At 47.0% G+C, this 26,124-nt stretch overlaps 1 protein-coding gene across 2 annotated transcripts in view; it reads left to right on the forward strand.

The window, feature by feature from the left end:
* The window catches only part of LOC137535455 (zinc finger protein 585A-like), a 110,722-nt gene that overhangs the window by 73,597 nt on the left and 11,001 nt on the right, over positions 1-26,124 (forward strand). Inside the window, exon 1 of one of the 2 annotated variants that reach the window (XM_068257286.1) lies at positions 20,023-20,052. The exons of the other annotated variant lie outside the window; for it this stretch is intronic. The gene's annotated coding sequence lies outside the window, so the exon portion shown is untranslated. Of the gene's footprint in view, positions 1-20,022; positions 20,053-26,124 lie in introns of those variants that run through there. 2 annotated transcript variants of the gene reach the window in all.

The raw sequence follows: 26,124 nt of genomic DNA on the forward strand, positions 1-26,124 counted from the left end.
GCTGCTGTTGCTGCTGCTGCTGCTGAAGGCCTTCAGCCTCTGGAACTCCTCATGCTGGTGGTAATGTTTAGCAGCAAGATGGTTGATGAGAGAGCTGGTGCTGAACTTTAAGGGGTCTGCACCTCTGCTCAACTTCCGCTGACAGTGGTTGCAAGTGGCGTACTTGCTGTAAACTGTGGGCATGGTGAAAAATTGCCAGATTGGTGACAAGAAAACCCCCCTACGGCCTGGAGCTGCTGCTGCCTGTCTCCCTGTGGTGGTTGGGGGGGGGGGGGCTTGGATGCGGCTGGTGGTGGTACTGGCAGATGCTGCTGCTGCTGAGCCTGAGACACCAGCAGGCTGTGGGACCTGCCTACTGCTGCCAATGCTTGCAATGATGCGCCTCCTTGCAAGGCCCACAAGCGCATCCTCCTCCTCCTCCTCAGAGCTGCTGATGATATCCCCAGGTGCTGGTGGTGGCGGCACCCAGTCTTTGTCTGTCACCCCGTCATCATCATCATCATCATCATCCTCCCCCTCCTGAAACATGTCCTGCTGGGATGATGACCCCCCAAACTCCTCTCCTGATGCATGGATGGGCTGCTTGACCGTCGCCACAGTCTTGCTGTCCAATCCCTCCTCCCCCAAAGTGCCCATCAGCTTCTCCTCCTCAAAATCGCCAACAACAGCAGACAATTGACTCATGATGCCTGGGGTCAAAAGACTGCTGAATGACAGATCTCCAACTGACGGTGAACTGGCCTCCTCCCCAGGCCCTGCTGGGCGGCTGCTGCGAACAGGGGTGGTGGTGGTGGTGAGGGTGGAGGCCTCGGATGCAGAGCTGATGGCGGGCTGCTCATCCTCCGTCATCAGTTGCACCACACTGGCTGCATCCTTTTCCTCAATGGGACGTTTCCGACCCGGCTGGAGGAAAATAGGAGCAGGTTCTACACGCTGCTGCTGCTGCTGTGTCTCTGCAGCATGAGTTGCAGATGCTCCTGCTGGGCGGCGCCCAAGGCGTCCACGGCCAGTGGCTATAGGCGGAATGTTAGCCACTGACGCAGCTGCTGCTGCTGCGGAACTGTGCATGGTGGCGCGGCCGCGGCTTGCCACAATGCTGCTCCCTCTCCTCCTGATTCCCTTGCTGCCCTTCCCCTTGCCCAAACCGCGCTGGCTGCCACTTCCAGACATCTTAGATGTTTTGGGCGTAAACAAAAAAGTTTTTTAAAAGGGCAGGTGAAAAAGTGGGGTACTTTAATGGAGGGGGTTAGTGGGTGAGGTGGCACTAATCACTAAGTGATTAGATCGCTAAGTGATTACTAGTACAGTAAAAATACAGTAATCAGTAAGTGTGAACAGTGAGTGTGTCCCCTAGTACACTAACTAGAAAATACAATAATCAGTAGTAATCAGATTCATTAGAAGGAAATAGAGTGTGTGTACACTACAGACAGTGCACGCACACATACACGCAGGAGCTAGCCTATGAACAGTGACAGAGTGTCCCTAGTACAGTAAGTACAACTAGGAAATACAATAATCAGATTCAGTAGTAATCAGATGATTCAGTAGAAAGGAATACTATGTACTGTGTACACTACAGACAGTGCACGCACACACACACGCAAGAGCTATGAACAGTAACAGTGAGTGTCCCTAGTACAGTAGTATAACTACAAAATACAATAATCACTCAGTAAGTAAAGGACAAGACAGGGTAGAATACACAGCAGAAACACTGGTATAGATGAGAAATAAACTAACAGAGGACAGGAGGACAGCTGCCCACACAGGCAAGGCCCTGAGGCCTAAAGCTGTGTAAGCTTGCCTGCAGCAGCAGCTGTCTCTATGTAACACACAAGCTACTAACTAAAATACAATCTCTATCTAGCTAACAACAATATAGGTGTATATAGCAGGTGTATGTGAGCAAAAACGCTAGGTGATTGACCACTATAGAGCACTTGCTAAGCCAAAGCACAAAGGAGCAGATCTCTCTCTGTACAAGTCAGGCAAGGACGAAAAACCGAACATGGCGGCCGCTATTTATAGGGTAGGGGCTGGCCAGGGTCCCCCTCTGTGATTGGCTCCTGTCAGAGGGCCTGGGAGCCCTCTGATTGGCTCTAAGGACATCAATCTGGGCTATGACGCTATTCGAGCTCGGTATTCGAGCTCGAATAGCGCTGTTTGCTCGAATAGTGAGTGGGCTATTCGAGTTCACTCGAATAGCCCATTCGAATAGCTGCAGCTATTCGAGCTCGGTATTCGAGCTCGAATAGCTGAAAAAGAGCTCGAATATTCGAGCTACTCGAATATTCGAGCTCTGCTGAGCATCCCTGCTTCTGCCCTACTTACAAGGACTTTGGTATTTAGTAAATATGGCTGATGTTTACTGTTCTTGTGGTGTACATGCTGAGGTCAGTGAGACCTGTGGCCTTCCTTTAGGAACATGTTCTCAGTATCTGCTTGAGACCAAATGAATAACAAGCAGACACTGAGATGCTTATGCCTGCATCACAAGAAATTCTATTTTAAAGGCATATTCTGCGGACAAGCCTTTTACCTAAACTCAGGCCAAGTAACTGAGGCCTACTTAAATTCTAACACTTGTTTCTGGTGTGATTCAGACACTACTGCAGCCACATAGATCAGCAGGGTTGCCAGGTAACTGTTATTGTTTAAAAGGAAGTAAATATGGCAGCCTCCATATTCTTCTCATTACACTTGTCCTTTAACTAATAATTGTCACTTATCACCAAAAATCCCCTAAAAAGCCACTATTTTTGAACTCTTTATTATGAAAGGCCTAGCAGGCTAGCTTATTATCATCATTTAGCTGAGAGAATGACCACCTTCCACAGTGATCCTAACATCCAAGAGAGGAGATATGCATTTATTCTTGGTGACTTTATTGACTTTTTGACTTTAGCAACTTTATTGACTATTAGCAAGGGCAGGGCTCTCTCACCCTTTTATGTCTTGGAATCTACCATATTTTTTGGACTATAAGACACTCCTGACCATAGGTTTAGAGGACAAATACCAGGGACACGCACACACACACACTAAACCTGGTATATCCATAGTGAAGGGGCATCTTGTGGATTATGCCCCCTTTGTATCTCATGCCCCTTTGTCCCTCTAGTGTCCTCCTTTTGTCCCCCTGTGTCCTCCTCTGCATGGGCACAGTAAAGGGAGTCTCTGCCATTGTGGCGGGCTGGAGGTTGGTATTGGTAGGCGTTCACAAGTCAGTATTTGAACTATAAGAAGCATTGACTACTCCCCCCCCCCCCCCGAGTCTTATTGTCCAAAATAAACAGTATTATACATTTTATTCATTATGTAACAATTGTCACTGTAATTACCAGGTCTGTATTTTGTATTGATTCTGTGTTTTGATACCAATTCTGCATTTTGTTACCAATTCTGCATTTTATATATTGGTACTGTATACCATTTGTCTGTATTATTATGTACCTGTTAGGATGTGGAGGATGCAGAAGCTGTTGACTGCCCCACTGTGATAGGGACCACCCAAGCACAGGGTCTAAGTGACCACGGGTCTTTACACACACACCCCTGAGGGGAGTGCAGGAACTTCGCTGCCTAGTGCCCACCAGGTTGCGCTTAAGGTAATCCTACAGTGGTTTGGAGAACAGATGACACTGCGGTGTAGAGATCAGTGCGTCAGATCCGGGAGCTGAAGGCAGAGACATAGTCGGGGTCACAAGCCGGGGTCGAGGCAGGTGGAAAGCAATCAGAGTCAAGGTCACAAGCCAAGGTTGTGGCAGGCAGATAACAGGCAGAATCAAGGTCACAGGCAGAGATCGGGGCAGGCGGCAATCAAGCGGAGTCGGGGTCACAAGCTAAGGGTCACAACGGGTAATCAACACAGAGCAGGGATTCACCATACACGGGCTCATCCAGAACTGTCAGAAACAACAGCACTATGGCTATGGTGGAGTGCTTGTATAGGGAATTCTGGCGCCAAAACGCAGCGCATGCGTACAAACGTCCGCTAGGCCTTTGCACATGCGTACGTCATAACACCTAGCGTTAGTACATGTAAATCTATCCGCGTGCGCCAAAGACCTTGCGTATGCATGTGTACTACGCGGATGACCCGGAAGCGGCTGCCAAACAGCAATAAAACCCCGAGAATTAATGCGCGCGCGCACGGCGATGTGGGCTGGGACCAGCACGGTGAGTATGACAGTATCCCATGTTTGTTTCTTTCTTTGCTTAATAAATAATAATAAACAAGACTGCACTTTTTTAAGTTATTAGACAAACGTAACACTAAACTGGAGGTGATATTTCACCATGATCAAGGAGCTCTATAAGAGGTGGGACACAAATACAATCAGGTGAGTTCCAGTCTGACCTGGTGGGAAAGGTTTCCATGTTCCAGGGATCCTCAGACTGGGCCTCTGCGGCTTACAACTTCTTTTCTGCACCCCCTGATCGTCATGATGGAGATTACACTCATATGCATCATTACACAGGTGAGTTTGTGTTTAAAACTACTCAGACAAATCCACATGGTTAGAAGGTCCGTGGCCGATACACAGTCTCATAGGGCAATAGTTCTGGGATAAGCTATAGCATATAAATGTTAGTTGTTTTCTTAAACTTCAGGCAGTAAATATGAAGAGGAGCTGGTTGTTTAAATGTGTTTTTTAGTTTCCCTTTTCCATGAGAATGCAAGTGATACGCATGTGACACGGATGCTGCTGAGCAGATGGGTGACATCAGCCTAGAAGTTAGGGCATCACAAAAAGCCAGGATAAAGGAGGCCGAGAGGTCTTGCTCTCTCTCTCCCCCGGTGCACAAACACCTAATTAGGGGAGAGTGTGTGAGCATGGAAAGGTGACACATAACAAGGAAAACACACTCATATGGACTGTCTAATAGTGTTGGGCGAACATCCAGATGTTCGGGTTCGGGGTGGTTCGGCCGACCATGCCCCCGATATTCGGCATGTTCGGGCCAAACCCCGAACCCAATGCAAGTCAATGGGGACCCCGAATATGCCCCTTTGGGGCCCCCTATAGGGTCCCAGCATAAAGAGAGAGCATGCCCCGGGGGGGGGGGGGCGGAAATGCCCCCCATCCCTCCTCGCTAAGCTCTCCCTTCTGCTTGTCCCTATAAATTTAAATAAAAGTCCCCCAAAGTACCTGGCTGGAGGTGGGCAGCCAGAGATCATAGGCGCTAGTACCATCTGGTACTTCCGCCCTCTCTCTGACGCACTTCCTGTTTACATTTGTAAGTCGCGTTAAGAGAGAGCAGAAGTACCGCGATGACGCGTACGAGGGTATGTATCATCATGTAGATGACGCGTACCCTCGTACACGTCATCGCGGTACTTCTGCTCTCTCTTGACGCGACTTACAAATGTAAACAGGAAGTGCATCAGAGAGAGGGCGGAAGTACCAGATGGTACTAGCGCCTATGATCTCCGGCTGCCCTCTTCCTGCCCTCCTCCTGCCAGGTACTTTGGGGGACTTCTATTTAAATTTATAGGGACCAGCAGATGGGAGAGCTTAGCGGGGAGGGGTGGGGGGCATTTCTGCCCCCCCCCCCCCCCCCCCGCGCTCGGGGCATGCTCTCTCTTTATGCTGGGACCCTATAGGGGGCTTTGTTCGGCCGGACACGGCTGTGTTTGGCCGAACACAAAAGGCCTGTTTGGGTTCGGGCAGCGTGGCCGAGCACCCTCCCGAATACCATGAACCCGAACAGTGGCGAACACTGTTCGCCCAACACTACTGTCTAACCAAAGGTACAGCTTGAAGGTTAAAAATAAATACAAACATTGGTAAGAATTCTACATATGTCTTCTTGGGGGGGGATTGTAAGAATCTGCTATGTGAGTGGAGCAGCCTGCCAACTACTGACGGCGCTTGCTCGCTCCACAGCAGTTCCAGATGCCCCGCAGTGTGTCCTGGAAAGAACGGATAGAGAAAGAGAGAGGGAAAGAGAGAAAGGATAGCTAAGCGAGACAAAGAGAAGACCAAGGCAAGAAGAGAGACAGGCAGAGTCTTTGGGGCTGCAGATTAAAAAACACCCCTGGATCCGGCCATCAGTCCAGTTGTGCAGGGATCTATGGTGGATGCAGGCAGATGGGACCCCGTGCTTCTGGCAGCTGAAGCATACAGAGCCAGGACTGGTGGAGAAAGGACCAAGCTCTCCAGGGCCCATGGGGATCCAGGTAACAAAAGGATCCTCCGGGCCTTGGTGGATGGGGCCTGCCATGGTGTGTCCCACGTGCAGTGAGAGGCTGGGAGCAGCTGTGACCCTCCTCTGTGCGGTGACCTGGATCCGTTGGCAGCGCCTGCTGGCTGTGAGTGGTGGGGGAATGGCCGTGAGATCCTTCCTTGCGGCGTCCGGGTCTCCATGGCAACTTCCAGCCACATGAAGGGGGCCTCTCCGCTGGGAGCCGTCCTGGGTGATGAGCTGCGGTGCTGGGATCGGCGCAGCTGGAGACTGTGATGATCTGGAGGCAGCGGCGGCAGATCAGCGGAACTCCGTGCTGCCTCTCCTTGCCTGCGCACAACACGTGGGCCCCGAACAGCTGAGCTGATCCCCACGCCGAACAGCTGATCCTCACGCCGCCTGCGATCCGTGGCTGATGCGGAGCAGGACCGGTAGTGCCCATGTCCTCCGCCTCCTACCCCAGCAAGAGTGGAGCTCGGAGGTGAGTGGATGAGAGAGATAGTGCTAAAAAGGCCGGAGCCCTGTGGCCGCGGCGTCCGAGTTTGGCGCCATCTTGATACATAAGATGTAGCGGTAGTTTATAGGTAGTAGGGGAGAATGGTATTCACTTGACAGCTATTTAGAGCTGATGTACGTTCTGCTAATCTGTGTTTTCTGTCCCACTGCTTCTGTAACCAAGGCTGAGCAGTGCATTGTGGACTGTGCAATAAATCTTTTATGGCCTCAGTGTCTCTGGTCTGTGTATACAGCTGCAGCTGTGTGAAGATCAAGCAGATACATGAGTAAGTGCCGTCTCCTCAGATGATCGCTGGTGCCGTGATTACCAAGGGCAACCACCTAATCAGCTTTTATCAGTGGTATCCCCCTTCCTCTGAAAATTATACTACAAAGACTACAATGGGAATGTGAGAAAAGTGCAATGAAAATCTTGAGAGCACACCAGAGATGATTTGCTCCTCCTTTTATTCTATATATGTAGTGTACAGCGCTGCAATTCTACCATACAGGTATACAATATAAGTTCATAGGAGTGTTTAATAAGATTCAGTCCATTGTTTACTTATATCCTCACTCCTCCTGTGTGTATGCGCTCTATTGAGGTTCAGAAAATTCCCCCTGCACAGTCTTTTATATGTAAATAGATAGCGCTCCACTCAAAGTTCATCAAAGGAGAATCCCCCTTAGGGGCTGCACTCACCCAGCCTGTGTGACCACTATGAGACTGGTCAATAAGCGCCCTTATATCCTCCTGTGGCCGGCTGCCCGATCTCAGCTTCTGGGTGTCCCCACTCCAGATAACACTCCTTAATGCAGACTCCCCGCTGGTTCCTCCTCGTAAATGTTCCTTGTTAGTTTCTCACCTCAAACAGAATGAGCCTCATATAGCGTAATTCCGTTATATAAAAGTAGGCTTTATTATATAGATATACTCACAAACATAGATTGTAAACAGAGTGTCTAGACGGGCTCTGCCCCGTGCCTCTCCAGATAGGCTCACTGGGTTTTCTCTGTTATACGCCGCTGTGGTAATTCCAGATCGTCCTGCGGGCTGCTAGCTCCTCCCTACGCGTTTCGTCACCGGCGCGTGACTCATCAGGGGCGTGGCTAGCCCCAGGACGTCTGGTGATTTAAATACGTAGGAGCAATGCTTCTCCCAATGCCCGCTCTGCCCAAAGAGCTTAGCGCATGCGTGGTCATAGCCTCCCCGCGCCACCACTACGAGGCTTGGCTATGCTAATTTAGATAGAAGATGCGATGTATTCCTCTCGCCGCTATGGACGTACGCATATTGCGCAATGCTGAGGCAGAAGGGAGGCCCGTGTACATAGTGCTACAGACATTCATATGCATAGCATTTTTTTAAAATCCCATCTGGCCCTTATCGATTCAATGGTTGTTGCGGTGCGTGCTTGAGGCCCTTATCGAGTTCAATGGTTGTTGCGGTGCATGCTTGAGGCCCTTATCCAGTTCAATGGTTGTTGCGGTGCGTGCTTGAGGCCCTTATCGATTCAATGGTTGTTGCGGTGCGTGCTTGAGGCCCTTATCGATAAGGGCCTCAAGCACGCACCGCAACAACCATTGAATAAATTTACAACATACATAGACCTGCAGAAATATACAAGAGTTCTCAATATAAAAAAGTATTTTCTCAGTAAGGAAGGGCCAACAAATAGAACTAATCCTGTAAGCCAATACCAACACACAGGTATGAAAAATCGATCCTTATTTAACCCACAAAATACAACCAACCCCAATTGTGTGGAAGTATTTAAGAAGATAGTGGAAACTGATCTGGAACAAATTCAACCACAAAGGGTCAGAGTAGTGGCAAAGGTAGCCAAGGAAATGTTGGAAGACAAAAAGCTGGTTGTGCGCCCAGCTGATAAGGGTGGGGGGGGTTGTAGTCCTTAGTCAGAAGCAATATGGTGAGGAGCTAAATAAATAATTATAACGATTATTTGCTGCATTACGATTATTTTATGGTGAAACATTGCTGCATTACGATTATTTTATGGTAAAACATTGCCACATTACGATAATTTTCTGGAGAAACATTGGTGCATTACGATTATTTTCTGGTGAAACATTGGTGCATTACAATTATTTTCTGGCGATAGATTGCTGCATTACGATTATTTTCTGGTTAAAGATGGCTGTATTACCATTATTTTTTTGGGTGAAAGATTGCTGCATTACGATTATTAGCTGCATTACAATTATTTTATGGGGAAACATTGCTGTATTACGATTATTTAATGGTGATAAATTGCTGCATTACGATTATTTGCTGTATTACGATTATTTGATGGTGATAAATTGCTGCATTACGATTATTTTCTGGTGAAAGATTGCTGTATTACGATTATTTTATGGTAAAACAATGCTGCATTACGATTATTTGCTGCATTACGATTATTTTATGGTAAAACAATGCTGCACTACGATTATTTTATGGTACAACAATGCTGCATTACGATTATTTTATGGTAAAACATTGCTGCATTACGATTATTTTATGGTAAAACATTGCTGCATTACGATTATTTTCATTGGGGTGGGGGGCGCCACAGGTTTTCTCGCCTGGAGTGACATAATGGCTAGAGGCGCCCCTGCAGATCATAGCTCTCTCCGGCGGCTGCGTAACAGCGGTAAGTCCTTCCCGCCCGCTGTCAGGCGCTGCACCATCGGAGGAGACACATTAATCATGAAGGGAGAGCCAGGAAAGGGAGCCCCAAGGTGAGGGAAGGGGGGGGGGAGACTTCCCCCTTCTCCGCCACTTTGCCACCAGCTCCCTTTCACTGGCTGCCTCCCTTCCTGCACCAATAGTCAGTCCGCCCCTGCATCTGACCCCCCAGCCAGCTGGGACACTGGGGGGTCATAGCGGGATAGCCCTCCCAAATCGGGTCAGTCCCGACGAAAACGGGACAGTTGGGGACTCTGGATTATTCAGAGTGGAGTTTACATATGATGTCTCCCACAATGCATCACTGCTGAATATGCAAATCCTTTTTTGTCTCTGAAAGCTAGCCACACCCCCAGAACCGCTGGAATGCAATGATGTGTCAGCTTGTTAATATTACAGAGCCTCCATAATCCAACATGAATACAGACTGGCTGATTCTCATCAGTGCATGGCATGGATTAATATTGCTCTATGGGGTAGGGCTTGGAACACCCCCTCAGTTACAGATTGCCCATCAAGCTAAACAATCTATTGTCATTATTATTTTTAGTTGCTACACAACAGCCTCATCTACAGATACATCTACAAGAACTCACACCCCTGAGTACTTACTAAGATGAGCGCATGATTCTGGGCTTACGGATGTGCTAGTCTTTGGCAGTACTCGGAAATGTGAGTATTTCTGAAGGCTTCCTGAACAACACTAAAGCGCTATTTTACCTGGCGGGTCAAAGAAGTTAGACCAGGCATGGCACAGTAACCATGGCCACTGACTGTCCTCAGAGGAGCTCACAATCTAATCCCTTTCATAGTCATAGTGTAATGTGCCACCATATTATTATTATGTATTTATATAGCACTGACATCTTCTGCAGCACATTAGAGTGTACATAGTCCTGTCACTGACTGTCCTCAGAGGAGCTCATAATCTAATCCTACCATAGTCATAGTCTAATGTCTCTACCATATTATTATTATGTATTTATATTGCACTGACATCTTCTGCAGCGCTTTACAGAGTACATAGTCATGTCACTGACTGTCCTCAGAAAAGTTCATAACCTAATCACTACCATAGTCATATGTCTTATAATATTATTATTATAAATTTATATAGCACTGACATTTTCTGCAGCACTTTAGTATGTCCTCAGAGGAGATCACAGCCTAATCAATACCATAGTCATACTTTGTAGGAAACAAACAAACATATTGGGACTGCTATCCAGGCTGCACACCCCAGCCCTTCCAGATGTGTTAATTACACAGGGGCCCTAACCATAATAAACACATTACCTGGCAATAATATTGGGTGGCTAATGATGCTTACACCCACATGTACTACTTCCAAATCAACACTCCATTATTGGGGCAATGACTGGGGGCCTCTTCCGTATATAACACGGCCAGTGAAGCCAGTATAGAGCCTGTATTAGGCTATGATCACAATTTTATACAGACACTCATCTCACATTAATCCCTCCATATCGCTCCTGGGACTCTCATTCTCTTCGGGCCAGGCTCCTCCTCCCAGCAGCCCCTCCTCCCAGCAGCTCCTCCTCCCAGCAGCTGACAGACTGGTTAGCCGGGACATGGAAGTCCCCTCCTCCATTACTGAGCTTATGGGAAGTATCCTGGAATCAGGTGACAGGACGGGTGACAGCTCGGATGTACAATAAAAGGAGGAGCTTTTATATGTAAATAGATAGCGCTCCACTCCACTCAAAGTTCATCAAAGGAGAATCCCCCTTAGGGGCTGCACTCACCCAGCCTGTGTGACCACTATGAGACTGGTCAATAAGCGCCCTTATATCCTCCTGTGGCCGGCTGCCCGATCTCAGCTTCTGGGTGTCCCCACTCCAGATAACACTCCTTCTTAATGCGGACTCCCCGCTGGTTCCTCCTCGTAAATGTTCCTTGTTAGTTTCTCACCTCAAACAGAATGAGCCTCATATAGCGTAATTCCGTTATATAAAAGTAGGCTTTATCATATAGATATACTCACAAACATAGATTGTAAACAGAGTGTCTAGACGGCCTCTCCCCCGTGCCTCTCTGGATAGGCTCACTGGGTTTTCTCTGTTATACGCCGCTGTCGTAATTCCAGATCGTCCTGCGGGCTGCTAGCTCCTCCCTACGCGTTTCGTCACCGGCGCGTGACTCATCAGGGGCGTGGCTAACCCCAGGACGTCTGGTGATTTAAATACGTAGGAGCAATGCTTCTCCCAATGCCCGCTCTGCCCAAAGAGCTTAGCGCATGCGTGGTCATAGCCTCCCCGCGCCACCACTACGAGGCTTGGCTATGCTAATTTAGATAGAAGATGCGATGTATTCCTCTCGCCGCTATGGACGTACGCATATTGCGCAATGCTGAGGCAGAAGGGAGGCCCGTGTACATAGTGCTACAGACATTCATATGCATAGCATTTTTTTAAAATCCCATCTGGCCCTTATCGATTCAATGGTTGTTGCGGTGCGTGCTTGAGGCCCTTATCGAGTTCAATGGTTGTTGCGGTGCATGCTTGAGGCCCTTATCCAGTTCAATGGTTGTTGCGGTGCGTGCTTGAGGCCCTTATCGATTCAATGGTTGTTGCGGTGCGTGCTTGAGGCCCTTATCGATAAGGGCCTCAAGCACGCACCGCAACAACCATTGAATAAATTTACAACATACATAGACCTGCAGAAATATACAAGAGTTCTCAATATAAAAAAGTATTTTCTCAGTAAGGAAGGGCCAACAAATAGAACTAATCCTGTAAGCCAATACCAACACACAGGTATGAAAAATCGATCCTTATTTAACCCACAAAATACAACCAACCCCAATTGTGTGGAAGTATTTAAGAAGATAGTGGAAACTGATCTGGAACAAATTCAACCACAAAGGGTCAGAGTAGTGGCAAAGGTAGCCAAGGAAATGTTGGAAGACAAAAAGCTGGTTGTGCGCCCAGCTGATAAGGGTGGGGGGGTTGTAGTCCTTAGTCAGAAGCAATATGGTGAGGAGCTAAATAAATAAGTTAATGATATGACAACATACAAAAAACTGAAAGGGAATCCATGTACTGAGTTTGCTACTGAACTGAGAGAAATACTGAAGCTGGGACTAAATGAGGGGATCCTGGACGACAAGGAATATGAATTTTTGATACCCACGGCCCCAAGGACACCGATAATATACCAGATCCCCAAGGTACACAAGAGTCAGGAAAAACCACCGGGGAGGCCCATCATAAGCGGAATAGGCTCTATTACCCATCGGTTGGGCCAATATCTGGATTTCTTTCCGCAACCGCTTGTGATGGGCCTCCCCCAAGTGATAAAAGATACAAAGTACATGTTACAAATTCTTGAGAATTTAAACCTGGAGGAGGGAGATATATTAGTGACCGCTGATGTAACATCATTATATACGAACATTCCGCATGAGGCAGGTCTGGAGGCGGTAAAGTATTATCTTGATAAAGACCAACAACTAAATGAGAAACAACGTGGGTTTATCATGAAACTACTGAAGTTTGCTCTCACGCGAAACTATTTCTGGCATGATGGGGCAAATTATTTGCAGATTAGGGGATGTGCTATGGGGGCGGGGTTTGCCCCCTCCCTGGCTAACCTATTTATGGGAAGATGGGAAGAGATAGTACTGGGGAATGGTGATGATGGTAGAATTTACATCTGGCGAAGGTTCATAGATGACCTCTTTATGGTATGGAGGGGAAATGAGGGAGATCTTCCAGTGTTCTTTGAAAAGCTCAGCCAGAACAGGATGAATATTGAGCTAACTATGGAAAAGAGCAGGACATCAATACACTTCCTGGATTTAAACATTGCAAAAAAGGATGGAAAAATACGTACAACTACCTACTTCAAACCAACGGACAGAAATGGATATCTTGATAAAGATAGCTGCCACCATCCGAAATGGAAAAATGTAATACCAAAAGGACAAATGATCAGACTCTGGAGGAATTGTACTGACATGAGAGATTATGTGGGTCAGTCACAGGTGTTAGCTGAACAATTTATAGATAAGGGATATGATGAGGCAGAAATCCAAAGGCAGATAATGGATGTAGGTAGAATAGACAGATCAGAACTAATTAAAAAGGGACCGAGGAGTCTAATGGGCCAGCAAACGGAGAACATACCTTTCCTAAGTGACTTTAACATTCAGTACAAACAGGTGGAACACATCATAAGAAAACACTGGGCTATACTGAGAGAAGATAACCAACTTAGGAAGATATTACCGGACCACCCTAAATTTATATATCGCAAGGCAAAGAACCTGAGGAACTATCTGGCGCCAAGTTGCGTAAATCCACCCAGGGAAGTGATACCATTTTGGCAACAACAGGGGTTCTTCCCATGCAGAGGATGTATAGGATGTAGAGAGGGGATGCCAATTAGATGTAACGAGGTAGTATCTACATCAAAAGGAACCACCCACAAAATAAGGCAGAACATTACGTGTAACACTAAGGGGGTGGTGTACATGGTGTGGTGCCCCTGCAATATCCAGTACATAGGCAGAACAACCAGGAAACTAAGAAAGAGGATTGGAGAACACATTGGAAACATTAGACAGGGATTGATGGCACATAGTGTGTCGGACCATTATAAAACACATCACCAATCGGACCCCAGTACCTTAAAGTTTTGTGGAATAGAAAAGGCAAACTACTCGTGGAGAGGTTGTAACAAGATTCGGGAAATATCAAAAGCTGAAACCAGATAGATTTACCAGATGGGAACCTTACAACCAGGGGGGGGGGGGCATAATGTGGAAATTGATCTTAATTACTATATAGCAAACAGTTGAAATACAGGATACACACTATCTCTATGTGTGAGTAAATACGATTATCCTGTTATTGATACATCATGAGGATTTAACTCTATGACAGTATATATGTTTATTTTAAATTGTTCCAAATCGGTTTTAGTTATCAATTTTAGTTAACAATCCTGATTTTATGCTCAGTTGCATCTATGCAAACATATTGCCTTTATTTGTATGCACACTTCTGTAACATAGAATTAGTGAGAGGCCATACATTAACTGACCACAAGATGGTGACTGTGCGCAAGAATATGAATTTTTAGGCATATTGTATATATATATATATATATAATATGTGCATTGTGCTGTACTGTTTTATTGAATTTATTGAATTCAGGGATTTTTAAAAAACTATGGGATTTTTAAAAAATGCTATGCATATGAATGTCTGTAGCACTATGTACACGGGCCTCCCTTCTGCCTCAGCATTGCGCAATATGCGTACGTCCATAGCGGCGAGAGGAATACATCGCATCTTCTATCTAAATTAGCATAGCCAAGCCTCGTAGTGGTGGCGCGGGGAGGCTATGACCACGCATGCGCTAAGCTTTTTGGTAAGGGCGGGTATTGGGAGAAGCATTGCTCCTACGTATTTAAATCATCAGACGTCCTGGGGCTAGCCACGCCCCTGATGAGTCACGCGCCGGTGACGAAACACGTAGGGAGGAGCTAGCAGCCCGCAGGACGATCTGGAATTACCACAGCGGCGTATAACAGAGAAAACCCAGTGAGCCTATCCAGAGAGGCACGGGGGAGAGGCCGTCTAGACACTCTGTTTACAATCTATGTTTGTGAGTATATCTATATGATAAAGCCTACTTTTATATAACGGAATTACGCTATATGAGGCTCATTCTGTTTGAGGTGAGAAACTAACAAGGAACATTTACGAGGAGGAACCAGCGGGGAGTCCGCATTAAGAAGGAGTGTTATCTGGAGTGGGGACACCCAGAAGCTGAGATCGGGCAGCCGGCCACAGGAGGATATAAGGGCGCTTATTGACCAGTCTCATAGTGGTCACACAGGCTGGGTGAGTGCAGCCCCTAAGGGGGATTCTCCTTTGATGAACTTTGAGTGGAGTGGAGCGCTATCTATTTACATATAAAAGCTCCTCCTTTTATTGTACATCCGAGCTGTCACCCGTCCTGTCACCTGATTCCAGGATACTTCCCATAAGCTCAGTAATGGAGGAGGGGACTTCCATGTCCCGGCTAACCAGTCTGTCAGCTGCTGGGAGGAGGAGCTGCTGGGAGGAGGGGCTGCTGGGAGGAGGAGCCTGGCCAGAAGAGAATGAGAGTCCCAGGAGAGATATGGAGGGATTAATGTGAGATGAGGTGTTTATTATGGTTAGGGCCCCTGTGTAATTAACACATCTGGAAGGGCTGGGGTGTGCAGCCTGGATAGCAGTCCCAATATGTTTGTTTGTTTCCTACAAAGTATGACTATGGTAGTGATTAGGCTGTGATCTCCTCTGAGGACATACTAAAGTGCTGCAGAAAATGTCAGTGCTATATAAATTTATAATAATAATATTATAAGACATATGACTATGGTAGTGATTAGGTTATGAACTTTTCTGAGGACAGTCAGTGACATGACTATGTACTCTGTAAAGCGCTGCAGAAGATGTCAGTGCAATATAAATACATAATAATAATATGGTAGAGACATTAGACTATGACTATGGTAGGATTAGATTATGAGCTCCTCTGAGGACAGTCAGTGACAGGACTATGTACACTCTAATGTGCTGCAGAAGATGTCAGTGCTATATAAATACATAATAATAATATGGTAGAGACATTACACTATGACTATGAAAGGGATTAGATTGTGAGCTCCTCTGAGGACAGTCAGTGGCCATGGTTACTGTGCCATGCCTGGTCTAACTTCTTTGACCCGCCAGGTAAAATAGCGCTTTAGTGTTGTTCAGGAAGCCTTCAGAAATACTCACATTTCCGAGTACTGCCAAAGACTAGCACATCCGTAAGCCCAGAATCATGCGCTCATCTTAGTAAGTACTCAGGGGTGTGAGTTCTTGTAGATGTATCTGTAGATGAGGCTGTTGTGTAGCAACTAAAAATAATAATGACAATAGATTGTTTAGCTTGATGGGCAATCTGTAACTGAGGGGGTGTTCCAAGCCCTACCCCATAGAGCAATATTAATCCATGCCATGCACTGATGAGAATCAGCCAGTCTGTATTCATGTTGGATTATGGAGGCTCTGTAATATTAACAAGATGACACATCATTGCATTCCAGCGGTTCTGGGGGTGTGGCTAGCTTTCAGAGACAAAAAAGGATTTGCATATTCAGCAGTGATGCATTGTGGGAGACATCATATGTAAACTCCACTCTGAATAATCCAGAGTCCCCAACTGTCCCGTTTTCGTCGGGACTGACCCGATTTGGGAGGGCTATCCCGCTATGACCCCCCAGTGTCCCAGCTGGCTGGGGGGTCAGATGCAGGGGCGGACTGACTATTGGTGCAGGAAGGGAGGCAGCCAGTGAAAGGGAGCTGGTGGCAAAGTGGCGGAGAAGGGGGAAGTCTCCCCCCCCTTCCCTCACCTTGGGGCTCCCTTTCCTGGCTCTCCCTTCATGATTAATGTGTCTCCTCCGATGGTGCAGCGCCTGACAGCGGGCGGGAAGGACTTACCGCTGTTACGCAGCCGCCGGAGAGAGCTATGATCTGTGCGCCTCAAGTCTGGTCTACTCAAGACCAGACTAGCGGCGCACAGATCACAGCTCCCTCTGCCGGCTGGAAGGACAGCGGTAAGTCCTCCCCGCCCGCTGTCAGCTGCTGCGCCATCATAGGAGACACATTAATCCGGAAGGGAGAGCCAGGAAAGGGAGCCCCAAGGTGAGGGAAGGGGGGGACACTTCCCCCCCCCCTTCTCCACCACTTTGCCACTAGCTCCCTTACACTGGCTGCCTCCCTTCCTGGGGCACCTATACACCTGGCTGCATATACTGGGGAGACCTATACACCTGGCTACAAATACTGGGGCTATAGACCTGGCTATACTGTGGGCACCTATACACCTGGCTACATATACTGGGGGCACCTATACACCTGGCTACATATACTGGGGACACCTATACACCTGGCTGCATATACTGGGGAGACCTATACACCCGGCTGCATATACTGGGGACACCTCTACACCTGGCTATACTGGGGAGACCTATACACCTGGCTACATATACTGGGGATATAGACCTGGCTATACTGGGGGCACCTATACACCTGGCTACATATACTGGGGACACATATACACCTGGCTGCATATACTGGGGAGACCTATACACCTGGCTACAAATACTGGGGAGACCTATACACCTGGCTACAAATACTGGGGATATAGACCTGGCTATACTGGGGGCACATATACACCTGGCTACATATACTGGGGGCACCTATACACCTGGCTACATATACTGGGGACACCTATACACCTGGCTGCATATACTGGGGACACCTATACACCTGGCTATACTGGGGAGACCTATACACCTGGCTACATATACTGGGGATATAGACCTGGCTATACTGGGGGCACCTATACACCTGGCTACATATACTGGGGACACATATACACCTGGCTGCATATACTGGGGAGACCTATACACCTGGCTGCATATACTGGGGACACCTATACACCTGGCTATACTGGGGACACCTATAGACCTGGCTACATATACTGGGGACACCTATAGACCTGGCCATACTGGGGACACCTATAGACCTGGCTATACTGGGGACACCTATACACCTGGATACATATACTGGGGACATCTATACACCTGGCTGCATATACTGGGAAGACCTATACACCTGGCTACATATACTGGGGACACCTATAGACCTGACTATACTGGGGACATCTATACACCTGGCTGCATATACTGGGGAGACATATACCCCTGGCTGCATATACTGGGGACACCTATACACCTGGCTATACTGGGGGCACCTATACACCTGGCTGCATATACTGGGGAGACCTATACCCCTGGCTGCATATACTGGGGACACCTATACACCTGGCTCTACTGGGGGTACCTATACACCTGGCTGCATATACTGGGGGCACCTATACACCTGGCTGCTCATACTGGGGGCACCTATACACCTGGCTACATATACTGGGGAGACCTATACTCCTGGCTGCATATACTGGGGACACCTATACACCTGGCTATACTGGGGAGACCTATACACCTGGCTACATATACTGGGGACACATATACACCTGGCTGCATATACTGGGGAGACCTATACACCTGGCTGCATATACTGGGGACACCTATACACCTGGCTATACTGGGGACACCTATAGACCTGGCTACATATACTGGGGACACCTATAGACCTGGCCATACTGGGGACACCTATAGACCTGGCTATACTGGGGACACCTATACACCTGGATACATATACTGGGGACATCTATACACCTGGCTGCATATACTGGGAAGACCTATACACCTGGCTACATATACTGGGGACACCTATAGACCTGACTACATATACTGGGGACACCTATAGACCTGGCTATACTGGGGACATCTATACACCTGGCTGCATATACTGTGGAGACATATACCCCTGGCTGCATATACTGGGGACACCTATACACCTGGCTCTACTGGGGGTACCTATACATCTGGCTGCATATACTGGGGGCACCTATACACCTGGCTGCTCATACTGGGGGCACCTATACACCTGGCTACATATACTGGGGAGACCTATACACCTGGCTGCATATACTGGGGACACCTATACACCTGGCTATACTGGGGAGACCTATACACCTGGCTACATATACTGGGGATATAGACCTGGCTATACTGGGGGCACCTATACACCTGGCTACATATACTGGGGACACATATACACCTGGCTGCATATACTGGGGAGACCTATACACCTGGCTGCATATACTGGGGACACCTATACACCTGGCTATACTGGGGACACCTATAGACCTGGCTACATATACTGGGGACACCTATAGACCTGGCCATACTGGGGACACCTATAGACCTGGCTATACTGGGGACACCTATACACCTGGATACATATACTGGGGACATCTATACACCTGGCTGCATATACTGGGGAGACCTATACACCTGGCTGCATATACTGGGGAGACCTATACACCTGGCTACATATACTGGGGACACCTATAGACCTGACTACATATACTGGGGACACCTATAGACCTGGCTATACTGGGGACATCTATACACCTGGCTGCGTATACTGGGGAGACATATACCCCTGGCTGCATATACTGGGGACTCCTATACACCTGGCTATACTGGGGGCACCTATACACCTGGCTGCATATACTGGGGAGACCTATACCCCTGGCTGCATATACTGGGGACACCTATACACCTGGCTCTACTGGGGGTACCTATACACCTGGCTGCATATACTGGGGGCACCTATACACCTGGCTGCTCATACTGGGGGCACCTATACACCTGGCTACATATACTGGGGAGACCTATACACCTGGCTGCATATATCGATATATATATATCACAAATACCTTTTGTTTTCAAAAAGGCAAATTTCTGTATTGCTTAACATGGAGCCCATTTTGGTCATTTGTAAGGCAATTTACACACTCCTATGAGTTCTGATTCACCATGAGGTGTATAGGCAATATGTAACTCTTAGTGAAGGAGATCCCACAAACAGTGGCTGCAGTTAGTCTATTCACCACAAGATGGCGATCTCACACACAGGAAATGATGTCAGATAGGAAGAAGAGAAGTTGCAGGAAGTGGAGAGGACACGTTGTTGGAAGAGGTAATTGTGTGATTCTTGTTATATACTAGCACATATACTGGGGACACCTATACACCTGGATACATATACTGGAAGGTAGAGAAGTCCAGGTCAGCACACCTTTTCAAAATGAAGATTTTTCTCAAGTTATTGCTTCATAAGCACGTGAAAACTGACAATTGTTTCCTGGGCCACGGCGGGTCCCCTTCTTCAGATAGTGCAAACAAACGTTTGTTTGCACTATCTGAAGAAGGGGACCCGCCGTGGCCCCGAAACAATTGTCAGTTTTCACGTGCTTATGAAGCAATACATTGAGAAAAATCTTCATTTTGAAAAGGTGTGCTGACCTGGACTTCTTTACCTTGCTGTTAAATTCTTGGATGCTGGGGCTCAGTATCCACAGGCCATAGCACCCGCATTTTGGGTAAGGTGTGCCACCTCCGCACTTGAACTATACGATTGGATACATATACTGGGGACATCTATACACCTGGCTGCATATACTGGGGAGACCTATACACCTGGCTGCATATACTGGGGAGACCTATACACCTGGCTATACTGGGGAGACCTATACACCTGGCTACATATACTGGGGATTTAGACCTGGCTATACTGGGGACACCTATACACCTGGATACATATACTGGGGACATCTATACACCTGGCTGCATATACTGGGGAGACCTATACACCTGGCTATACTGGGGAGACCTATACACCTGGCTATACTGGGGAGACCTATACACCTGGCTACATATACTGGGGATTTAGACCTGGCTATACTGGGGACACCTATACACCTGGATACATATACTGGGGACATCTATACACCTGGCTGCATATACTGGGGAGACCTATACACCTGGCTGCATATACTGGGGAGACCTATACACCTGGCTATACTGGGGAGACCTATACACCTGGTTACATATACTGGGGATTTAGACCTGGCTATACTGGGGACACCTATACACCTGGATACATATACTGGGGACATCTATACACCTGGCTGCATATACTGGGGAGACCTATACACCTGGCTGCATATACTGGGGAGACCTATACACCTGGCTGCATATACTGGGGAGACCTATACACCTGGCTGCATATACTGGGGAGACCTATACACCTGGCTACATATACTGGGGATTTAGACCTGGCTATACTGGGGGCACCTATACACCTGGCTACATATACTGGGGACACCTATAGACCTGGCTACATATACTGGGGACACCTATAGACCTGGCTATACTGGGGACATCTATACACCTGGCTGCATATACTGGGGAGACCTATACCCCTGGCTGCATATACTGGGGACACCTATACACCTGGCTATACTGGGGGCACCTATACACCTGGCTGCATATACTGGGGAGACCTATACCCCTGGCTGCATATACTGGGGACACCTATACACCTGGCTCTACTGGGGGCACCTATACACCTGGCTGCATATACTGGGGGCACCTATACACCTGGCTACATATACTGGGGAGACCTATACACCTGGCTGCATATATTGATATATATATCACAAATACCTTTTGTTTTCAAAAAGGCAAATTTCTGTATTGCTTAACATGGAGCCCATTTTGGTCATTTGTAAGGCAATTTACACACTCCTATGAGTTCTGATTCACCATGAGCTGTATAGGCAATATGTATTTAACATCCCCCCCCTAGTGTTTCCACCCCTCCCTTTAGATTGTAAGCCTCTGGCAGGGTCCTCCACTCCCTGGTGTAATCTACAGGATCATGTGCTCCTGTCCTATGACAGCTTGTACTTGTATTACTGGGCCTACCTAACCAGCCCATATTGCATGATCATGTATTTTGTACAATTTGTATGTATAACTTTGTTCTATGTGTATAACCCTATGTATGTCATCCTTGTATCATTGTATATATTTATTGTCCAGCGCTGCGTAATATGTTGGCGCTTTATAAATACAATAAATAATAATAATTTCCCAGAACGTCATTGGACAGCACCCCTGGATGAGACCTGTCTCCCTCCCCACCGTGGACAGGAACTGCAAGATAAAAGATTTGCATAACAAACAGGCAGCAGTATATCTAAGAGTAACTTACCCTAATGCCTCAGTTCAGTTTCCTGTCCCGGACGGGATGCGGAGGAGAGGTCTCCAGGGTGCTATCCACGGCAGATGTTCGGGGGCAGCGGCTGGCAGGACTCTAGGTAACGCTGTTCAATGAACAGCCAGAGTCCTGCAGCGTGAGGGAGGCTTCTCCGATGGAGGCAGCATGGATATACGCGCAGGCGCGCGAAGAAGGAGGAACTTTCGGGTCAACCCGGAAGTAGTCGCGCAAGTGCGTCCAGCGCGATTCAGAGGACGCGGCAGGGGCTGCGGCGGTGATGGTGAATCAGCTGCAGCTGATTCACTCAGGTAATTCATTGGGGCAATTCGTGTTGGCGGCATGCGCCGCAGCGGGACACTAATTGTCATTAATTAAAAGAGCGGGTGCCGCCCCGCAGGTGATGTCAGAACCCTCATGGTTATATATGCTAAATCCCTTTCTCACTCTGTTTGTTTGTGAGCATGGAGGACGCAGCTGGGTCAGCTCCTGCGCAGTCTGCCAGGCCTGCCCAAGACCCCTCTCTGGCAAGTACTGATGTTATCATGCTGGGTATATATATATATATATATATACATGTTTATATATTAGAGGGGATACTAATGGTAGTATTTGTCTATTGTTTTTTATAGCCTGAAAAACATGAAAAACATGACAAAACGGATAAAGCTACTACTGGGCAATCTAGTCAGCATGGATCTAGTGGGTCTAGCAAATCCGGGAAGAAATGTGCCATTTGTTTTAGTCGTTTGTCATCTTCATCTTCAAAAAAACTATGTCAAGACTGTACTAATAAACTAGTGAAGGATGAATCCCCGGTTATATTTAAGGATCTGATGGGCTGGATGCGGTCAGAAATGTCTACTGCCATTAAGGAAATTAAGGACTCTGCTATTTCGGCTCAAACCACAGCTCCTAGCTCTGCGGATATGCCTGGCCCCAGCAGTATAGTTCCTATTGTGCCCAATGTTAATGCTGCACTTCCTCTGGTCCCAGCTCCGCATACTGAGCCGGCAGGGGCAAGCGGTAATAGAGAAAGTGATGCCGAGGCTTCAGAACTATCGGAAGGAGAGATTTCTGAATTGGAGGAGATTCCTGAAGGGGAAGGAATAGAGGGTACAGATAGGCCTCAAAAATTTTCCTTTTCCCCTGATTTAATGAAGGACCTTTTGTCCTCCATGCATGAAATTATGGGCATTAAATCTGAACAGAAGCCATTAACTCCCCTGGATCAGATGTATGAAGGTTTGGCGGACCCCCAGTCTCGTTTTATTCCGGTCCATTCTACTTTAAAAACTATGATTAAGAAGGAATGGGATAATCCTGAGAAGCGGGCCTTTTGGCCTAAATCCTTATCCAGGCGTTATCCCTTTTCTCCTGAGGACCAGGAATGTTGGGGTCCTCCGCCAAAGCTGGATCCATCTTTTTCTAGGGTGTCTAGAAGGTCTGACTTATTGTTTGAGGATTTCGGGAATCTTAAAGACCCGATAGATAAAAAGATGGATAACGTTTTGAGGAGAGCCTGGGAATCTTCCTCATTAACCTTCAAACCAGCAATAGCATCTACAGCAGTTAGTAGATCTCTCAAATCATGGCTTTCAGACTTACAATTTAAAATTGCCAATGGGGTCTCTAGAGAGGAAATACTCAGGGACTTCCCAAAAATTATGAATGCATCTAATTATATGGTTGATGCGGCAGATGATACCGTGAAATTGACTGCTAGGACCACAGCGTTAGTTAACTCTGCTAGAAGGGGTGTATGGGTTAAAACCTGGAACGGAGATATCTCGTCCAAATCTAGGCTTTGTGGTATCCCTTGTGAAGGAAAACTTTTGTTCGGGTCTAGATTGGATGACACTCTAGATCGTACGGCAGACAGTAAGAAAAATTTTCCTAGGAAGCGGCCATTTCAGAATAAGCGGCCATTTCGGGCCCCCTCAAAAAATGAGCCGGAAAACAAGTCTTCCAGAAATAAGAGATGGGCCCCTTATAGACAACAAAAACCGCGTTTTGGCACCACTAGTGCCAAAAAGGCAGATAAACAATGACGCCATCATTCCGGTGGGGGGGAGAGTGTCACATTTTTTCGAAAAATGGCAACAACTGCTTCAGAACCAGTGGCTACTAAATATCGTGCTAGAAGGTTACAGAATAGAATTCATTCAACCCCCCCCCCTCACAACTTTGTCCTAACTCCTTGCCCAAGAAATCAATCATTAAGAATAGCTCTCCAAGCAGAAGTGAAGTCACTCCTTCAAAAAAGAGTAATCCGAGAAGTTCCAAGTATACAAAGGGAACAGGGGTTTTACTCCCCAGTCTTTCTGGTAAAAAAGCCTCAGGGGGGTTATCGATTTATTCTAAATCTAAAGACTTTAAATCTAATAGTAAAATACAGGAAGTTCAGAATGGACAACATTCGATCTGTGATTCATCTCTTACAGAGCAACGATTACTTAGCAACCATAGACTTAAAGGATGCTTACCTACATCTACCAATCCACCTATCTTCTCAACAGTACCTGAGGTTTGCCGTATGGATGGAAGGGAAGGTAAGACACTTTCAATTTATTGCCTTACCTTTTGGATTATCTTCAGCTCCATGGTTATTTACTAAGGTTACAGCTGAAATGTTAGCCCTTCTTAGGTTAGAAGGGGTTAATATTGTTGGTTACCTAGATGATTTCCTATTATGGGGTACTTCCGCCAGCTCTGTTAGTACTCACCTTTCTAAAACTATATGCCTCCTCCAGGACCTAGGTTGGATAATTAATTGGAATAAATCTTCCCTAATCCCTTCCCAGCGACTAGAATTCCTGGGTTTCTATATTTCCACCAGAGAAGAAAGATTGTTTTTACCTGATAGGAAGATCAATACTATCCTTAATAATGTTTTGTCTTTTCAGAAATCAAGGAGCATATCTTTAAGGAAAGCTATGGCAGTGCTAGGCCTTCTGACTTCCTCCTTCCCGGCAGTCCAATGGGGCCAGTTCCACTCAAGATTTCTCCAGTCATGGATTCTAAGGTCATGGAACAGGTCTCTAGCATCACTAGACAAAAAACTCATCATTCCACAGAATATAAAGGCCTCTCTTCTGTGGTGGCAGGAAGCAGTACACCTTTCCCCAGGTCGTCTGTGGAATTATCCACAACAAGTTACAATTACAACCGATGCCAGCTTGTGGGGTTGGGGAGCCCACTTCAATTCTCAACCAGCACAGGGGGAATGGAGTGTTGCAGAGAGGTCACAATCTTCAAACAGCAGAGAACTGGAAGCAGTATGGCAAGCATTGCGGCATTTCAACCACCAAATCAGAGACTATCATGTCAAAATAGAGACAGACAACAGGAGTGTGGTAGCCTTCTTAAACAGACAGGGGGGCACGAGGAGTCGGAGCTTATGGAAAACGACAGTGAGAATCCTTTTTTGGGCAGAAAAGAATCTCAGGTCCCTGACAGCAATAATTAGTAAACAAACACACTACCAGTATATGCCGTTCAACCACCTGATATTTATTGAGAATCAAAGGTTATTTTTTACCTTGATTGATAATAATGAGTCTGTAAAAAAGTTTTTTTGTAGCACACCATATTAATGCACAATTTATCATTAAACGGGGTGTTACCCCACAATGTCTCAAACAGAAAGTCTCAGGGGACTGCACACAGACCAGAATATAGCCAGTTGACCATATCACTCCCCCAACATGGGGAGAGGCGGACACGGACACCTACAATGCCAAAAGATTAAAGCATCTAATATGCTAATTGCCCGTCAAACGTGTCCGCATCACCCCATGCGCCAATATCACAGTGGTCAACAGCAATAAAAATGTGCCCCCCCAAAGCCCCCCTATGCCCCCCCGCAATCACAACACCATGCCCTGCATGCAGACATCCACATCAAGATACCAACTAACATGGGTCGTCACCCATGAAAAAATGACACTTAAGAACACAGTCCATGAGAGGCATATATGAAAAATATCC

This window comes from Hyperolius riggenbachi, chromosome 10, assembly GCF_040937935.1.
Source record: "Hyperolius riggenbachi isolate aHypRig1 chromosome 10, aHypRig1.pri, whole genome shotgun sequence".
NCBI classification, from domain to species: domain Eukaryota; kingdom Metazoa; phylum Chordata; class Amphibia; order Anura; family Hyperoliidae; genus Hyperolius; species Hyperolius riggenbachi.